At 34.2% G+C, this 15589-nt stretch overlaps 1 pseudogene; it reads left to right on the top strand.

Annotated features, from left to right (window-relative positions):
• Nucleotides 1-8999: 8999 nt before the first annotated feature.
• On the top strand, nucleotides 9000-13094 carry LOC127218548 (protein PPP4R3C-like; annotated as a pseudogene).
• Nucleotides 13095-15589: the final 2495 nt, after the last annotated feature.

Genomic DNA, 15589 nt, shown 5'->3' with positions numbered 1-15589 from the left:
CATAACACCTTCTAATGGAAGTAACAATAGAATATTGTGGGAAAATACATTTTGAAAAATTTCAGAACAAAGTAAATGAGAAGATAGACAGACAGACAGATGAATGGAGAGGGAGGTTGAATTGATATCACAGGTATCAATACTTACATGAAAGCAAACATGAAAATGTAAAACAAACAATGCCATAGTAAGATTACAATGTCACAGATGATAGAACTAGGCTCAACATTTAGGTGTGTTTCTTTACTACTCTGCACTGATATTTCTCTCTAGCGTTGAGCATAACCTTGAACTTTTATGTAGTAAAAGTGCTATGACATGAAATCTTCCAGTTCATCATTGCTAAAGACACTTCCTAATTTCTAAAGAGTTACTCCCCTATAAATAGAAGCAAAAGATTAAATAGTCATTTTATCATACCTTAACCCTGTTGTTATGATGTTCTAACTGCCTGCTAAGTGCCACAACTTCAATTTGTCCAAACTAAATTAATCTTTATTCTCCTAATTCTGCCCTCCTTTATAATTGAAAGATATCGGCACCTCCCAAGTTGGTAATTATTTTTATTGTGTCTCAACTTGCTTGACTCACTATTATTCTAATCAATCAGGAAGCGCTGTTAATTAAAATCCTTATATATCTCTTGAATTTATCTTCTTATCCTCACTGCTGACATTGCAGTTCAGATCACAGCCATGCCTTGCTAAGATATTCACAGAATCCTTTATTAAGTGTCCAGGTTTGTTCTCATTCATCTCACAGTTCTGAAACAAGGAGGAAGCTGAAACACTTATCCTTTCAAGTTTACTTAGTTATATAAATTTAATAATCTAGTACATTTCCCCCTATTCTTTCTAGCTCTATTCCTTCCTCCTTTTGTCCAATTGACACCCTCTCTCCCACACACATCTGTAATCCTAACTATATTTTAGTTAACAGTGTAATCATATTCTCCCTGAGAAAACTTCTTTGATATTCCCTTAAGTTGTCTTATGCAATGCTTACATTATAGGTGTATAGTTCTTTCTGTTTCAACATTGAATTTTCAAGAGGGACTAAATGATTTTTTATTATAGCATTCACCTGTGTGTTACTAACACATTCCCTAGTTAAAAGTAGGCACATGAAAAAATGTTAATCCGATACTTGAAATAATCTAATTTAACTTTCATGAATATCAATTCCAGCTTTAAATATTGAATTACTGCCAGTTGGTGATAACTATTTAGTTATTAATAATGATTTACGTTGTTAGATCAGCATGGAACCCATTTTCTGGTATTTTCAGCATGTGAATGGCAAAGTTAAGTGCAAAATATATTTAACTATATTTTTAATTAAATAGCAAAAGAAGAGATGAACATCAATTCATATTTGCTTAATTGATTATTAAAATAATAGATATTACTTCATCACTTCACAATGGGAACTGAAACAGAAGGTAACTGAAGTTTAGGCCATTCAGGTATTTACCAAGAGACACATTGAAAATATAAAACCTAAGATAAACACTCACATTATTCTGAGTTTAAGATGGTATTCAGCTTTCAAGTATAGCAGCTTTCAAGAGAGAAGATTATATACTGCTAAATTCATATGTTTTAAATAAATATTATTTTTTAAAAAGAATATACACCTTCATTAATAAATATCTGTAGAATGAAATGTACCACTTTTACCTTTTAATTATTATTTTTTAAATTTTTATAATACATATTTTTATTCTTTGAGAACTGAATTCATGCATAAAATGCATTTTCATTATATCCACACTATAATCCATCCCCTAACTCCTCTCAGATCTATCTTTGTTACCTCAAACTTACAGTCATTTTTCATAACTTCAACCAAACTCAAGTTTGGGGATATCCAGTAGAACACTGTCAACTTACCAGTGACCACACTTTTAAAAAAGTTACCCTAACCCAACATCATCCACTCTCAAGAGATTCTCAGGTAATAATGGTAACTCCTGAGCAACTCCTGAATTCACTCGTTTTTTTTTTTAAGTGGGTTAATAAATAAAGAAATTATTACTAATTTGGGAAACGTCACCTTAAAGATCAAAGTATCAGTATATGAAGCTCCCGAACTCAGTGTTGGGTATTTAACCCGTAAATTATTGATCAGGATCTTAGCATCCTTAGCCATTTAATCATTCATTCACGTTGAAATGCATGAAATGGCTGAATCTACACAGAGTGATTCTTATTTGGGTCAGCTATAAGAGAAATCAAACAACTTGATCCATTTCACATGGAAACTTACTAAAATCAAGGGTAGCAGGAAAATGCCAAGATTACCTAAAGCACCAAAATCTGTTGAAGAGAAGGCCAACTATACATTACAGGGAACTCAAACCTCACTCCAAGAGTCACTTGAGACAAGCCCTTTTTCAAAAGCATCTCAGGCACCAGTCAGTCAAAAGTGTCCATTCTTTGTGATTCTCTTTTGCAGCCTTCACCTCATCCAGTGCTGAGGCCCTGAATTTAAGGGAAGAAACTGTGTTTCTTGTCTATCTCCCTCAGGTTTCTAAATCATTCATAGATACATAAATCACCCTTCCATTAGTATGCACATGGCATCTAGCTACTTGGAGCAAGAAAGATAAAAAATTTTAATGTTCTTGGTTTTATTTATTGTCTTTTGAAGGGAATGAATTAATTTTAGGATAAAAGAATTTTAAAACAAACCAATGTATTTAAGTGATTTCACTAGGTCCATTGTGTGTGTGTTTTAATGTTATAACAAGAGAATGAAGTATAAAATGGTTTTACTTAAATGGCATTTTTATTGGGATACAAATATACTAGGTATTTTGGTCATACCACATTAATAATGCCTGGCAAAATGTGGATTTCAACTTGAGGTTTCTATTTTTCATGTTTGAACCATTTACCAACAAACAACCTTCCTTTCAGTTACCCATTTACATTACAGCAGAAATGGGAAACTAGAAATGTATGTATATGTGACTGAATACAAATATGGATGCAGATATATAAGAATGTGCCTATATGACACTACCTCTACTTTAAATATGAAATAAAGAGTGATTATGTGCTAGGTCAATTTTAAAATGTGCTCTTTTAATTTGATTTCTTTGTAAGCTTTCTTCTTTCAGTATCTTGCATCACTAACTAGGTTTCTTCCTCTGTTTTCATGAACTATTTTCTGCACAAGGATAATTGCATCTTATGCCATGAGCAACCAACACTACCCTGAAATTACTGAAAAGATCCAAGAGACAGCTTTCTAGTCAGAAGCCTTGAGTGTTAAAATATACTTGGGGCATCAATTGAGGCTGAACATTAGAGACCTACAGGGTGGATAAGACAACATGGGTTTTGTTTTGTTTTGTTCGTATGTTTTTTTGTTTTTGCATTCCTTTCTGCTTATTCTTAATAAATGGCAGTGGATTCCATAAGTATATGCCCAGAGTAACTTGAAAACCATTGCAAAAGATAATCATATCATTAGCCTTGTATTTTCATTGTTAAATTGCAGTGAAACTATAAGCAGAAACTGCTAAGGGCAATACACGTACCTATAACACAAAGACTAGGTAATTAGGTATGTGTAATTTTAGAATAATGGAGGATCCCCTTATACATTGCAATATTTTTCTTTAATATATGTAACAGGAGTATTAAAGATAAGATGCAGCCACAAAATATTAACAATCAATTACAGGAGAAATAATTGTAACAGTTATGTCAGCTGTGTTTGACATGAAAAGATTAGCCTTCACCTATGTATGAATGAAGCAACTCAGTCTATGTAGGATCGCATTGCCTGTCGTGGTCATTGGGAAGAAAAGAGAAAAAATTAATATAGAAGTTTTATTCATGGATAATATATATATGTATAACATATGTGTTTATATTATATAGAGGTTTTATATATATACATATATATATCAGATGTATTATATAAAATATCTATTTACATATATGTTTGTGTGGGGTATAAGGTATAATTACTTGTTGTAACAATTACAAATGAATAACTATGTATAGACAAAGAAAAGTAGAATTATATCAGTGAAAGAAGAGGGGGATACTGTCTCACATTGTATGAGAAGTATTTTTAAGGACTGGCATTTCAGGCAAAGTGAAAGATAACTATTATTTGAAATATAGTGTGTCAGGCAGTTCTGGTGAAGGTGAGCAGCAGAACAAAAGGTTAGATGGACTGGTGATATGTAATAAGGCCAGTGATCTGCAACGTGGAAAGAGGACAGCTAGAGAAGAGCATGAAGAGGTGAATCCTGTGCAGATGAAAATGAGGAAGATATTATAAATAGTCCTTGGTGCTGTAGTCAAAGTACAACAGGAGAACTTAGATGGGATAACTAATGTAGAAAATTTTCTTAACAGTTTTCTAGGATAGGGCCTGAATAAAAAAAATGCCACTTCCTGTTTTACAATAAACATGCAGAAATTCTAGTTAAATGAAATTTGGGGTGACAGAATTTCAAATATTCTCATTTATGGTAGGAGGCCTGTAAACAGAAACAGAGAATTTGTCTTGGTATTTAATTATTCTTGATTGCCAGTAGTCATTCTCAACCTGAAGCAACTTTTCCTACCACACCTGTAGATATTAGGCACTCTTTGTTGTTATAACAGAGGAATGACCTTCACAAGATTTCTAGTCATTAAATGTATCTACTGTATTTCAGTGTTCTTCTTAATAATCGAACCAACTAATCCATCAAACAAAACTAATGCTTGCATGCTGGTGTATTGTATGAATGATATTTATTAAAATTTACTTCATAGGATCTCTCAACATAGCATGTATGAGGTTGCCAAATGTATATATAAATAAACAGTCATTACACCTAAGAAGTAAAAGATATATAATCTATGTTTAACATAATGGTCTAACTGGCATTCTATAAATACATTAATGCATGTTAACATTCTTGGAGGTAATTTTGTAAACAGAGGGTGGTGTTTTTCTGAATTATTTTTATTAAGAAATCAAAGTTAATTCTCTCAGCAGGGAGAAGCACTTTTTGGCAAGCTAGATGACCTCAATTTCATTGCTAGAACCCACATGGTGGAAGTAAAGGCTTAAGTACCACCAATTGTCTTCTGAAATCCACATATACTTCATTCCACATGTCTCTCTTCCTCCTATCACAAACACAGAAAATAAACAGAAAAGTACTGAAATCTTCTGAATGCATTTCTTACTGTCATGTCATATCCTGCAGTAATATATGATGATATAGATCATATCAGTTAAATTATCATTGTTCAGCACACACGCACAAACACACACACACACACACACACACACACACACACACTCACACACAGACCATTAGAAATGAGCCAAAACTTCAAGGACAGTGATACAATTAGATCAGTCCTAATCAAATGATAGACTGTTTTACAAAGACAGAATGAATGAAATGTGAGTAGTCACAAATCCTAAGTGCTATGGAGAAAACACATATTAGGACAATGTCAGTAGTCTTCTATCACAAAGAAATGGGAATAGTGAATCTCAGGAAAAATGGAGAATACAAATAAAATTTTGAAGAAAATGAGTGCTTGAGACAAGTCCTTATTGAGAAAAAGTAAACTCCTGGTTAAAACAGGTACAAATTGACAACAGGTGTACAAACATGTAAAGAGGCCCTGAGATTCAAGAGTATGTGATGTCTTTTAGGCACAGCTAGTAGCTTCTGAGACTAGAACAGTATAAATGAGAGAGACTCTATAGGGTAAAGAATTTTATTTACTTAAGTGGGAAAAGAAATGATTGGGCAGTAAAGACCCAAATAAGAGCTATAAATTTTATTATTAATGACACCTAACAACATTAATATTTGTATATGTATTATCCCTTCATATTTGGAAGGCAAAAGAGGGAAATTGACAGTATAAAAGTCTTGGCTTTAGTGATCCACAACTAAGTATTGAGCCAAACTCCTGGAACCTAGTTTTATAGGGGAAGCTGTGATGAACAAAGTGGTCAAGACCATGCTGGAGAAATCCTCAGAAGCAGTTGACCTGAGCAAGTGGGAGCTCATGGACACCAGTTGGACAACTGGGGCACCTACATAGGACCAAATGAGGCCCTCTGAACCTGGGTGTCAGCTAGGAGACCTGGGCAGTCTATAGGGCCTCTGGCAGTGGAACTAGTATTTATCCCTAGTGCACTAATAGACGTTGGGAGCTCATTCTCCATGGAGGGATACTCTGGTAGCCTAGATACACAGGGAAGGGCCTAGTCTTTGCCCCAAATGACTTAACAGACATAGATGATAACTCAGGAAAAGAATCACACTCCCTGGTGAGTGCATGGGGGATGGGATGGGGATGTTGGTGGAGGCATGAGAGGATAGGCAAAGATGGGTAGGAGAGGGAATTTGGATTGATATGTAAAATAAGATTATTTCTAATTTAAATAAAATTTATTTAAAAAAAGGACGGAGAGAAACGAACATGAACAAAAAGAAAGGCTTTGCTTCTTCAAATCTTCACACTATCCTTTTTTTGTAAGAATTTACACTAAATTTGCTATGATATTTATGATTTGGAAGTTTTTATTCTCCAAAGTGTAGCAATAGAATCCTCTTCTGGCCATAACTTTATGATGAACAATTACAAGAAGAATTCTAAATCTCCTAGATTCCCTAGAACATGGTGGCTGTGTACATATATTTCTTTATCCTTGGGAAATAAGCAAGGAGCGGGAGTGACAATATAGTCTTAGGTAGGTATAATTAATAAAGCAAAGTAGAATATTAGTTCCTCAAATGAAAAGGAAACTGCTGCAGCAACAGCAATGACAATTGTGCCTAAATGTTCCTTTAAATTGTAAAGAAACTATTTTGTTAATCTACTTAAAAATAAAAAGGATTTTTTTGGGGGGGAGGTCTAAAAATATCGCAAGGGATAGAAACTCTGAGAATACATGGATTTGTGCTGGATGTTTTCATAACATCTTGCCTGAAGGCAAATTCAGAGAAGTGATGGTATCATGATTACTGTGAAGGACGCTTAATATAAACAAAGCAGATTTAAAAAATGGTGAATAAAGTACATATTATTTTTATATTTCTAATTACCTCTTATTAAAATGAAGAATTTTAACTACAAATAGCAGACCTTATGATAATCAATTTCTGTTATGTTTACACAATTAAAAATTATTATTTCTAAACACAGTATTAAACAACCAAATGAATTTTTCATAAATGATTATTATTTTGCTTGTTTCAGCAGCACATATACTAAAATAGTTGTCATGTACATACAGCATCTGTAGTTCCCAAGCCTGATGAGTATTATAGAGTATACTATGTTGAGTGTCATGTTTCAAGAGAAGCATATAGAAATATTTCTGTGTCTTACATAATTTTCACACATTGCTAATGCCATGGAAAATGACATGGTTACTACAAACAAGAATTTTCAAGTTCAAAAAGTCTTAATATGTTCAATTGCCACCTTTCCTCTTGGGCTAACAGGGTTAATATTTGGGAGAAATAATTCTTGAAAACGGAAACTGCCGAAGTTGCTGTCACATCAAAATTCAACTTAGACACTATTAAAATTATATTTAACAGAGTTGCTATATCCAACCTTCTATTTTTCTGTTGTCTATACACAGATGTTGATCTAAAGGAGGAAATGTATGACTTTCATCTAGTCTTGATTATTTTACGTTGATTACAAATTATATAGATGGGAGGAATGTGAAGTAGTGTGTAATGAAAGCCAAGAAAAGAAGGCAATAATAGTTCAATTCTACTGTTAACCAATTTTGGAATTGGAAATACATGTACAAATTAGAACTCCATAATTTATTAAATATGTGAACTCTGACAATTTGGATTTTGTTTGTTTCTTGACCCTGAAGGCATTCTTATATACCTATATTGCTAGGTTATTATGCAATTTGACAAAAATATAAGCCTTGCCATGCTGATTTAAATGTAGTAATCATTCAAGTATGATACTTGATGTATTATATTTTAGCTTTCCTCAAAACAAGTAATCACTGAAATTTTAGCAGCTCTGAGGTTATTCTTCTTATCATCATTATCATAAGTAGATACAGACTAGAAATATGGTTTAGTTTTAGAGTAATTCCTTATCAAGTCCAAGACACCCAGAAATTGCCATACCATATTCAAGGTCCAATAGATTAAAAAATCTTAAAAAAAAAAAAAAAAAAGACAGAAAAGAAAATGCAATAATTTAGAGTGTCAATTCTCAATCATGGCAAATTTTCACTCACTTCCTTTTTGACACAGTTCCTATCAATAATAATGTGGATGATCAGGCAAGGGAAACATTTGAGGCAGTTTCATCCACTTCAGGCTGAACAAAATGGAGCTACCAGCTAATGTATTCCTTTTCAGAACAAGATCTTCCCTTAATACGTAGAAATGTGATAGAGCAGATATTGTAGAGAAACACAATCATAGTTTCAGATTCTGGGGAAGGCAGTTTGTCTGTAGGTAATGTATTCTTGCTTCTTACTAACTACAGGCTTTCATTAATATATAGAGTGAAGTGTAGACTTGGCCAAATATTAGTAATTAAATTTAATTTTGTTTGTGTGATGAGTAAAAATACTTCTAAAAAACAAAATTCAAAGCAATAGACTTCCATTTTTAAGGCTAGGAAAGTAGGTCCCTTTATCAGTATTTGTTACATAAGCACATTCTTTTTAGGAAAAATCTTGGGTGAATCATAAGATTCTTGCCAGAACAAAACAGACTCCCAGAGACAAGTACAAAGGAGAAAGGTTTGTGGGGGATTGTTTAGTAGTAGAGTATTTAGAATTATCAGGGACTTCTTTCCCAGTCATTCTAATAACCTTGGGCCCTCTCTTAGCCTCTGCCAACATGTTAACTCCCAATAATGTTCAATCTGATGATTTTTTAGAATTGTGACCTCAGAGAAAATCCTGGCCAAGGTAACCTTAGCCAGAGTACAGTAAGCTGATATGTATGCAAGGATGTGGCTATGGAGGCAAGGTCACAAATCCACCCACACGACATATTTCACTGTATAAAAGTCTATGTCCTGAAGTAAGATGAGGAAGGGGAATATATAGGCTCCTGACAAATTTCAACCAAATACATCAGTTGCCTGCAGGGTGTTTGCCTGCCTGTTTGCTCAGGATCAGATGGCTCAATGATATCAGAGTGTACAATATATACTGATGTGGCCTATAGGAAACTACAAATGGATTTAATTATTTGGACTGAACCTAATAACCATACCATGGTAATATGCTTCTGAGACCCAGGTGGCTTCCAAGATATCTTGGAAGATATTTGCCAAGCTCATGGTAAATATCCATGTGTACAAATTACACAAGAACTTATAGAAGATTTAGACATTTTTCAAGAGCTGTCCCAGAATCTGTGTGAGATGCGAACCTGGGAAAACAGCACACTGAACACATTGCACATTTATTTAATTATGTTGAGGAATCACCACACTACAAAGGAAGGCTGGCTCTTCTTTTGGAAAGTGAAGATTACAAAAAAAAAAGTTTTTACAGATCTTCCACATTTGTGAACACAAGCAGAACATAGAAGACATACACACACACACACACACACACACACACACACACACACACACACACAATATTTTTAGCAGAATCTTATTTCTCAACAATGTGACATTGTATAAAATCTTGTTTTCTGATGAGTGCATCATGGATGTGTGAGGATGACTTGAGTATGACCTTGTTTTGGATCAGCCATATCGACACAGAGAATTCTTTTACAAAAATGCAAAATTCAAGGAAATAATGCCAATAACATTCTCCAAACTCAGGCAAAATAAAATAGACCACATCTACAGAATGCAATATATATATTCTATTCCTGACACCATACAAATTTCAAAATAATAATCTTCCTGAATTCACAACTTTCATTCCTTCAACAATATTGAAATAGTTACCATGATGCATGAAGAAGAAATGCATTTACATGAAGTATTTGCTCAGTTAAAATATAGTACTCTAGGACATGAAAGACAGCTTGAGTTGCTTTTTATTTCAAGGAATTCTGTGAATTTGGTAAGATATTAAATTCTCAAAGATGAATTGTTGTCAACAATGATAAAGCTTGGATTCATGAATGCTCTAAAAGTTTCAGTACATAAGGCTCCAAATCAAAAGAAGCTGGTATAACTGTATTTACTAATCTGGTAGAATATAATCCACAAATAATCTGAATGTGTGCAATGGAAGAAGCACAGGCCATCAAAAATGATGGTGGTCTTCTCTTCAATATGATGATCAAACAAATAATCTGTAATTCTGACCTGAATCTGCAAATGTTTTAAGTTTCATTGCAATTCTCTATGCACTTCTTGATCCACAAAGCATGTGCAAAACAGGGGATGGATGTGAAAAGGAGAAATTCATAAATTTCTTTTATTCACATTCGTGAATAACTTGGCTGAACCAATTTTGTCTATCCCAGAACAAAGTGATAATGAGGGTCAACATCTGATGGGAGGTGTAATTCTGCATATATGCTTCTCTTATTGGTTAATGAATAAAGCACTATTGGCCAATAGGAAAGAAAGTTAGGCAGGACTAGAAGACTAGGAGGAGAGAGGAAGTATTAGGGAGGAGATCCAAGATGGAGGACAGAGAGAGTAGAATGCCAGCCCCTCTCTCCGGTAAGATAAGACTATGTGGAACTACTTAGATTAGTAGAAATGGGTTAATAATTAAGACAGAGCTAGATGTTAAGAAACTAGTAACTGCCCCACAAAATTATATATAATACAGCCTCTCTTTGTATTATTTGGGGCTGGCAGGGCAGTGAGACAACGCCTGCAAGAAAAACCTACACATATCATAATGGCGTCCACAACATGGCTAAAAAGAACTTCCACTTAAAACTTAAGAAAAGCTTAAAAAAGGGTTTTAAAAACAAAAGAAGAGAGATAGCAAGGCTTCTTGGTAGCAGCATTTATTTTTGTTGTACTCTGTTTTGCTAGAGACAAGCAGAAATTTGCGCAGTTCCTTTCAGGGAGGATTCCTGATTCAGCATAAGCAGCAAAAAATGTCAAGGGTTTTAAAGAGCACTGGTAACAATGGAATCATGTATATGAGAGCTGGCAATAGCAGGGACCACATCTCCAAGCTGGCAACATGCTAATGGATGGCATCATAGACCAAGGCAGTGAGCACAGCTCTCAGTTCTGGTGGTAAAAGTACCAGCCACCATCTTTGATAGACCAAGGCTAATACAGCTGTGGCTTTCATTTTAGAAATGTTGTTTACCAGATAAAGACTAGTGGCAAGAAAGAGATAAAAATTTCAGTAAAGACAGATTCAGATTAAGAAAGATGACTAAATGTTTACAGTGTGTTTTAAAATAAAATATATGTAAGCTTGGGAGAGAAAAGGAGTAAAATGGTTTTAAAAAGACAGACAGTAGCTGGGTGTGGTGGCACACGCCTTTAATTCCAGCACTCAGGAGACAGAGGCAAGCAGATCTTGTGATTGCAAAGTAAACCTGGTATACAGAGTTAATTCCAGGACAGATAAAAGTTACACAGAGAAACCCTGTCTCAAAAAAAAAAAATGAAAAAATAAAAATAAAAAAATAGAGTAATAAAAAAAGCCACTTAAAAATGGGAAGCATTAAAAGAGTGTGGATACTATATGCTCTTCGGTTATCTCTAAAGATAAGTTACATATAAGACTTTAGACTCACAAATATTGGATAGATGATAAAATAATTTCTTTAAATCTTGCTAAATGTTAATGAACTAAATATTGTTAATTGTAATTATTATTTGATATCTTTTGTATGATATATTTTGCTGCTCCAAGGATAATTTCTTTTTATTTTATACAGAAAAGAAGAGAATATGGGAGATTTAATTCTGTATATATGTTTCTCTTATTGTTTAATGAATAAAGCACTATTGGCCATTAGGAAAGAAAGATAGGTGGGACTAGGAGACTAGGAGGAGAGTGGAAGATGGAAGGAAGAGATCCAAGATGGAGGACAGAGTGAGTAGAATGCCAGCCCCTCTCGCAGGTAAGATAAGACCACATGGAAGTACTTACATTAATAGAAATGGGTTAATAATTAAGATAGAGATAGCTGATAAGAAACAATTAATTGGCCAACAGAAATATATCTTATATAGCCTACATGTGTATTAATTGGGGCTGTCATGGCAATGGGACAAGGCCAGTGGCAAAAACCTACTCATAACATCTGTCTTGATAATTACTAAAATGCACAATTGCTTGGAGTAGTGGTAGAATTACCTGCCTTTTGTGTAAAACACCATACAACTCACATAAGAAATTATATTTTGAGTAACAACTTGCTCAGCATAGTCCTGGTGCTGAAGAGCTCAAAGCACATGTTTCTGGTTTTGTGTGCTATCAGGTTAATGAGACAGATGGCTAGCCATAATGATGAAATTTATAATCTTTACATAATGAAGGAAAATCTTTTTGAAGCTGTTGTAAAAGCTTTTACATGTAATGGGAAAAGAAATAATATGCTCTACTCGGGTATTATTCAGCTATTTGAGTTTATAAGAGAGGAAAACATCAAGTCAAAGTAGAAAATTTCTTACAGTATTTGAATCAATTGAGTATGTCCAGAACTTTAAAGGGTTAAAAGTTAAATTTGAAGAGGAGAAGGAAAGAGAAAGTCAAATGAGTAGGAATTTACATAATATTATATACCAGATCATATACTGCACACACAAGAAAGCTACAGAGGTACAAGGCAAGGCAGAAATATGTTCTGAAGAAAGTACTGAAGCTATTCTACCAATGGGAAGTGATTATCCAAGTCATTCTGGCATGTTTATAAGAAGTAAAAATGCAAGTGAAAAATGTAGTAGAACACCCAGAAATCAGTGTTTCTGAAATATTTGACTTTTCTTCGTCTCATCTGATGCTTCTGCTAATATAAAGAGTGAGGCACACTATGACAGCAAAGTTCCCTTGTGGCCTACCTAGATGATGATAATGATGATATAGACAATGAAGACCATCATGACATCGATGAAGAGGAAGAACCTCTTCCCAAAAGACCTAAACTTGGTTCATAAAATCAGAAGAGGACCTCAACTTTCTTTATACTAAAATTCTATTAATATCACAAACTGGAAAATCTCATTACAAGATCTTTCTCTTATGAATTTTGTATATGTTAGTATAAATATCAAATATGATGATGTGTAAAAGGCCTCAATTTTGTATGAAGAATATTCCTCATAACATAGATGTACAGCATGGAACAAAAGTTGGTTTTTTGAGAAAATCAGCAAGAGAGACAAACCTTTTTCCAAATTAACGAAAAAGCAGAGAGAACATGCAAATTAACAATATCAGAAATGAAAAGGGGAACATAACAATGGACAGAGAGGAAATCTAGACCATTTTCAGGTCATACATTCAAACGTTGTATTCCACAAAAATTGAAAATTCAAAGGAAATGGACAAATTTCTGGATAACTATCACCAAAATTAAATCAAGAACAGACAAACAACATAAATAGACCTATAGCACGCAATGAAATAAAAGCAGTCATCGAAAGCCTTCCAACCAAAAAAAGTCCAGGGCCAGATGGATTCAGTGCAGAATTCTACCAGACATTCAAGGAAGAACTAATACTCCTCAAACTGATCCACAAGATAGAAACAGAAGGTTCATTGCCAAACTCTTTTTATGAGGCCACAATAACCTTGGTACCCAAGCCTCACAAAGACACAAGAAAGAAAACTACAGACCAATATCCCTAATGAACATCGATGCAAAAATACTCAATAAAATACTGGCAAACCAAATTCAAGAATACATTAGAGAAATCATCCAAAAGGACCAAGTAGGCTTCATCCCTGGATTGCAGGGATGGTTTAACATATGAAAAATCTATCAATGTGATCAACCATATAAACAAACTGAAAAATAAAAACCATTTGATTATCTCCCTAGATGCTGAAAAAGCCTTCGACAAAATTCAACACCCTTTCATGATAAAGGTCTTGGAGAGGTCAGGGATAACAGGAACATACCTAAACATAATAAGAGCAATATACAGCAAACCAACTGCCAACATTAAACTGAATGGAGACAAAATAAGCCAATTCCTGTAAAATCAGGAACTCAAAAAATCAGTAGCCCTACCTTTTTCAGACGACAAAGAGACAGAGAAAGAAATCAGTGAAACACCACCCTTTACAATAGCGACAAGTAACATATCGTATCTTGGTGTAACACTTACCAAACAAATAATAGACATATATATTAAGAACATTATGGCTCAAAAGTAAGAAATTAATGAAGGTACCAGAAAAATGGAAAGATCTCCGATGCTCTTGGATAGGTAGAATAAACATAGTAAAAATACCAATCTTGCCAAAAGCAATCCACATTAAAATACCACCACTATTCTTCACTGACTTTGAAAGGATAATAATCAACTTTATATGGAAAAACAAAAGACCTAGGATAGCCAAAACAATGCTATACAATAAAACAGCCTGGTATTGGCATAAAAATAGACAGGTAGAACAATGGAATAGAATTGAAAATCCTGATATTATCCCACACACCTATGAACACCTGATTTTCGACAAAACAACTAAAATTATACAATGGGATGAGGACAGAATCTTCAACAAATGGTGCTGTAACAATTGGATAAAGTGTGTAGAAGACTGCAGATAGACCCATGTCTGTTGCAATGCACAATACTCAAGACCAAATGGATCAAAGACCTCAACATCAATCCAGCCACATTGAACCTCTTAGAAGAGAAAGTAGGAGGTACCCTTGAACAAATTGGTACAGGAGACTGATTCCTGAACATAACTGAAGGGAAACAGACAGTGAGAGAAACAATTAATAAATGGGACCTCTTGAAACTTAGAAGCTTCCATAAGACAAAGGACACAGTGGATAAGACAAAATGCCAGCCCACAGACTGGGAAAGACTTTCACCAATCCTATATCTGAGAAAGGGCTGATCTCCAAAATATACAAAGAACTCAAGAAACTAGTCAACAAAACACCAAATAATCCTATTAAAAATGGGATACAGAACTGAAGAAAGAATTCTCAATAGAGGAATTCAAAAAGGCTGAAAGACACTTAAGAAAGTGCTCAACATTCTTATTGATCAGGGAAATGCAAATCAAAACAATTTTGAGATACCATTGTATTCCTGCCAGAATGGCTAAAATTAGAAACACCAATGATGACTCATGTTGGAGAGGATGTGGAGAAAGGAGAACACTCCTCCACTGCTGGTGGGAGTGCAAACTCCTACAGCTATTTTGGAGATCAGTATGGCAGTTCCTCAGGAAAATGGGAATTAGTTTACCACAGGACCCAACAACACCCCTCTTAGGCATATACCTAAATGATCCACATCCATGCAACAAAGTCATCCGTTCAACTATGTTCATAGCAGCACTATTTGTAATAGCAAGAACCTGGAAGCATCCTAGATGCCATTCAATTGAAGAATGAATAATGAATATGTGGCACATCTACACAATGGAATACTACTCTGCAGAAAAAAAAATAATGGTATCTTAA

The sequence above is a fragment of the Phodopus roborovskii genome, unplaced genomic scaffold (genome assembly GCF_943737965.1).
Source record: "Phodopus roborovskii unplaced genomic scaffold, PHOROB, whole genome shotgun sequence".
Lineage (NCBI taxonomy): Eukaryota > Metazoa > Chordata > Mammalia > Rodentia > Cricetidae > Phodopus > Phodopus roborovskii.
The sequence above is the reverse complement of the archived record's forward strand: the minus strand, read 5'-3'. Positions and strand labels throughout refer to the sequence as shown.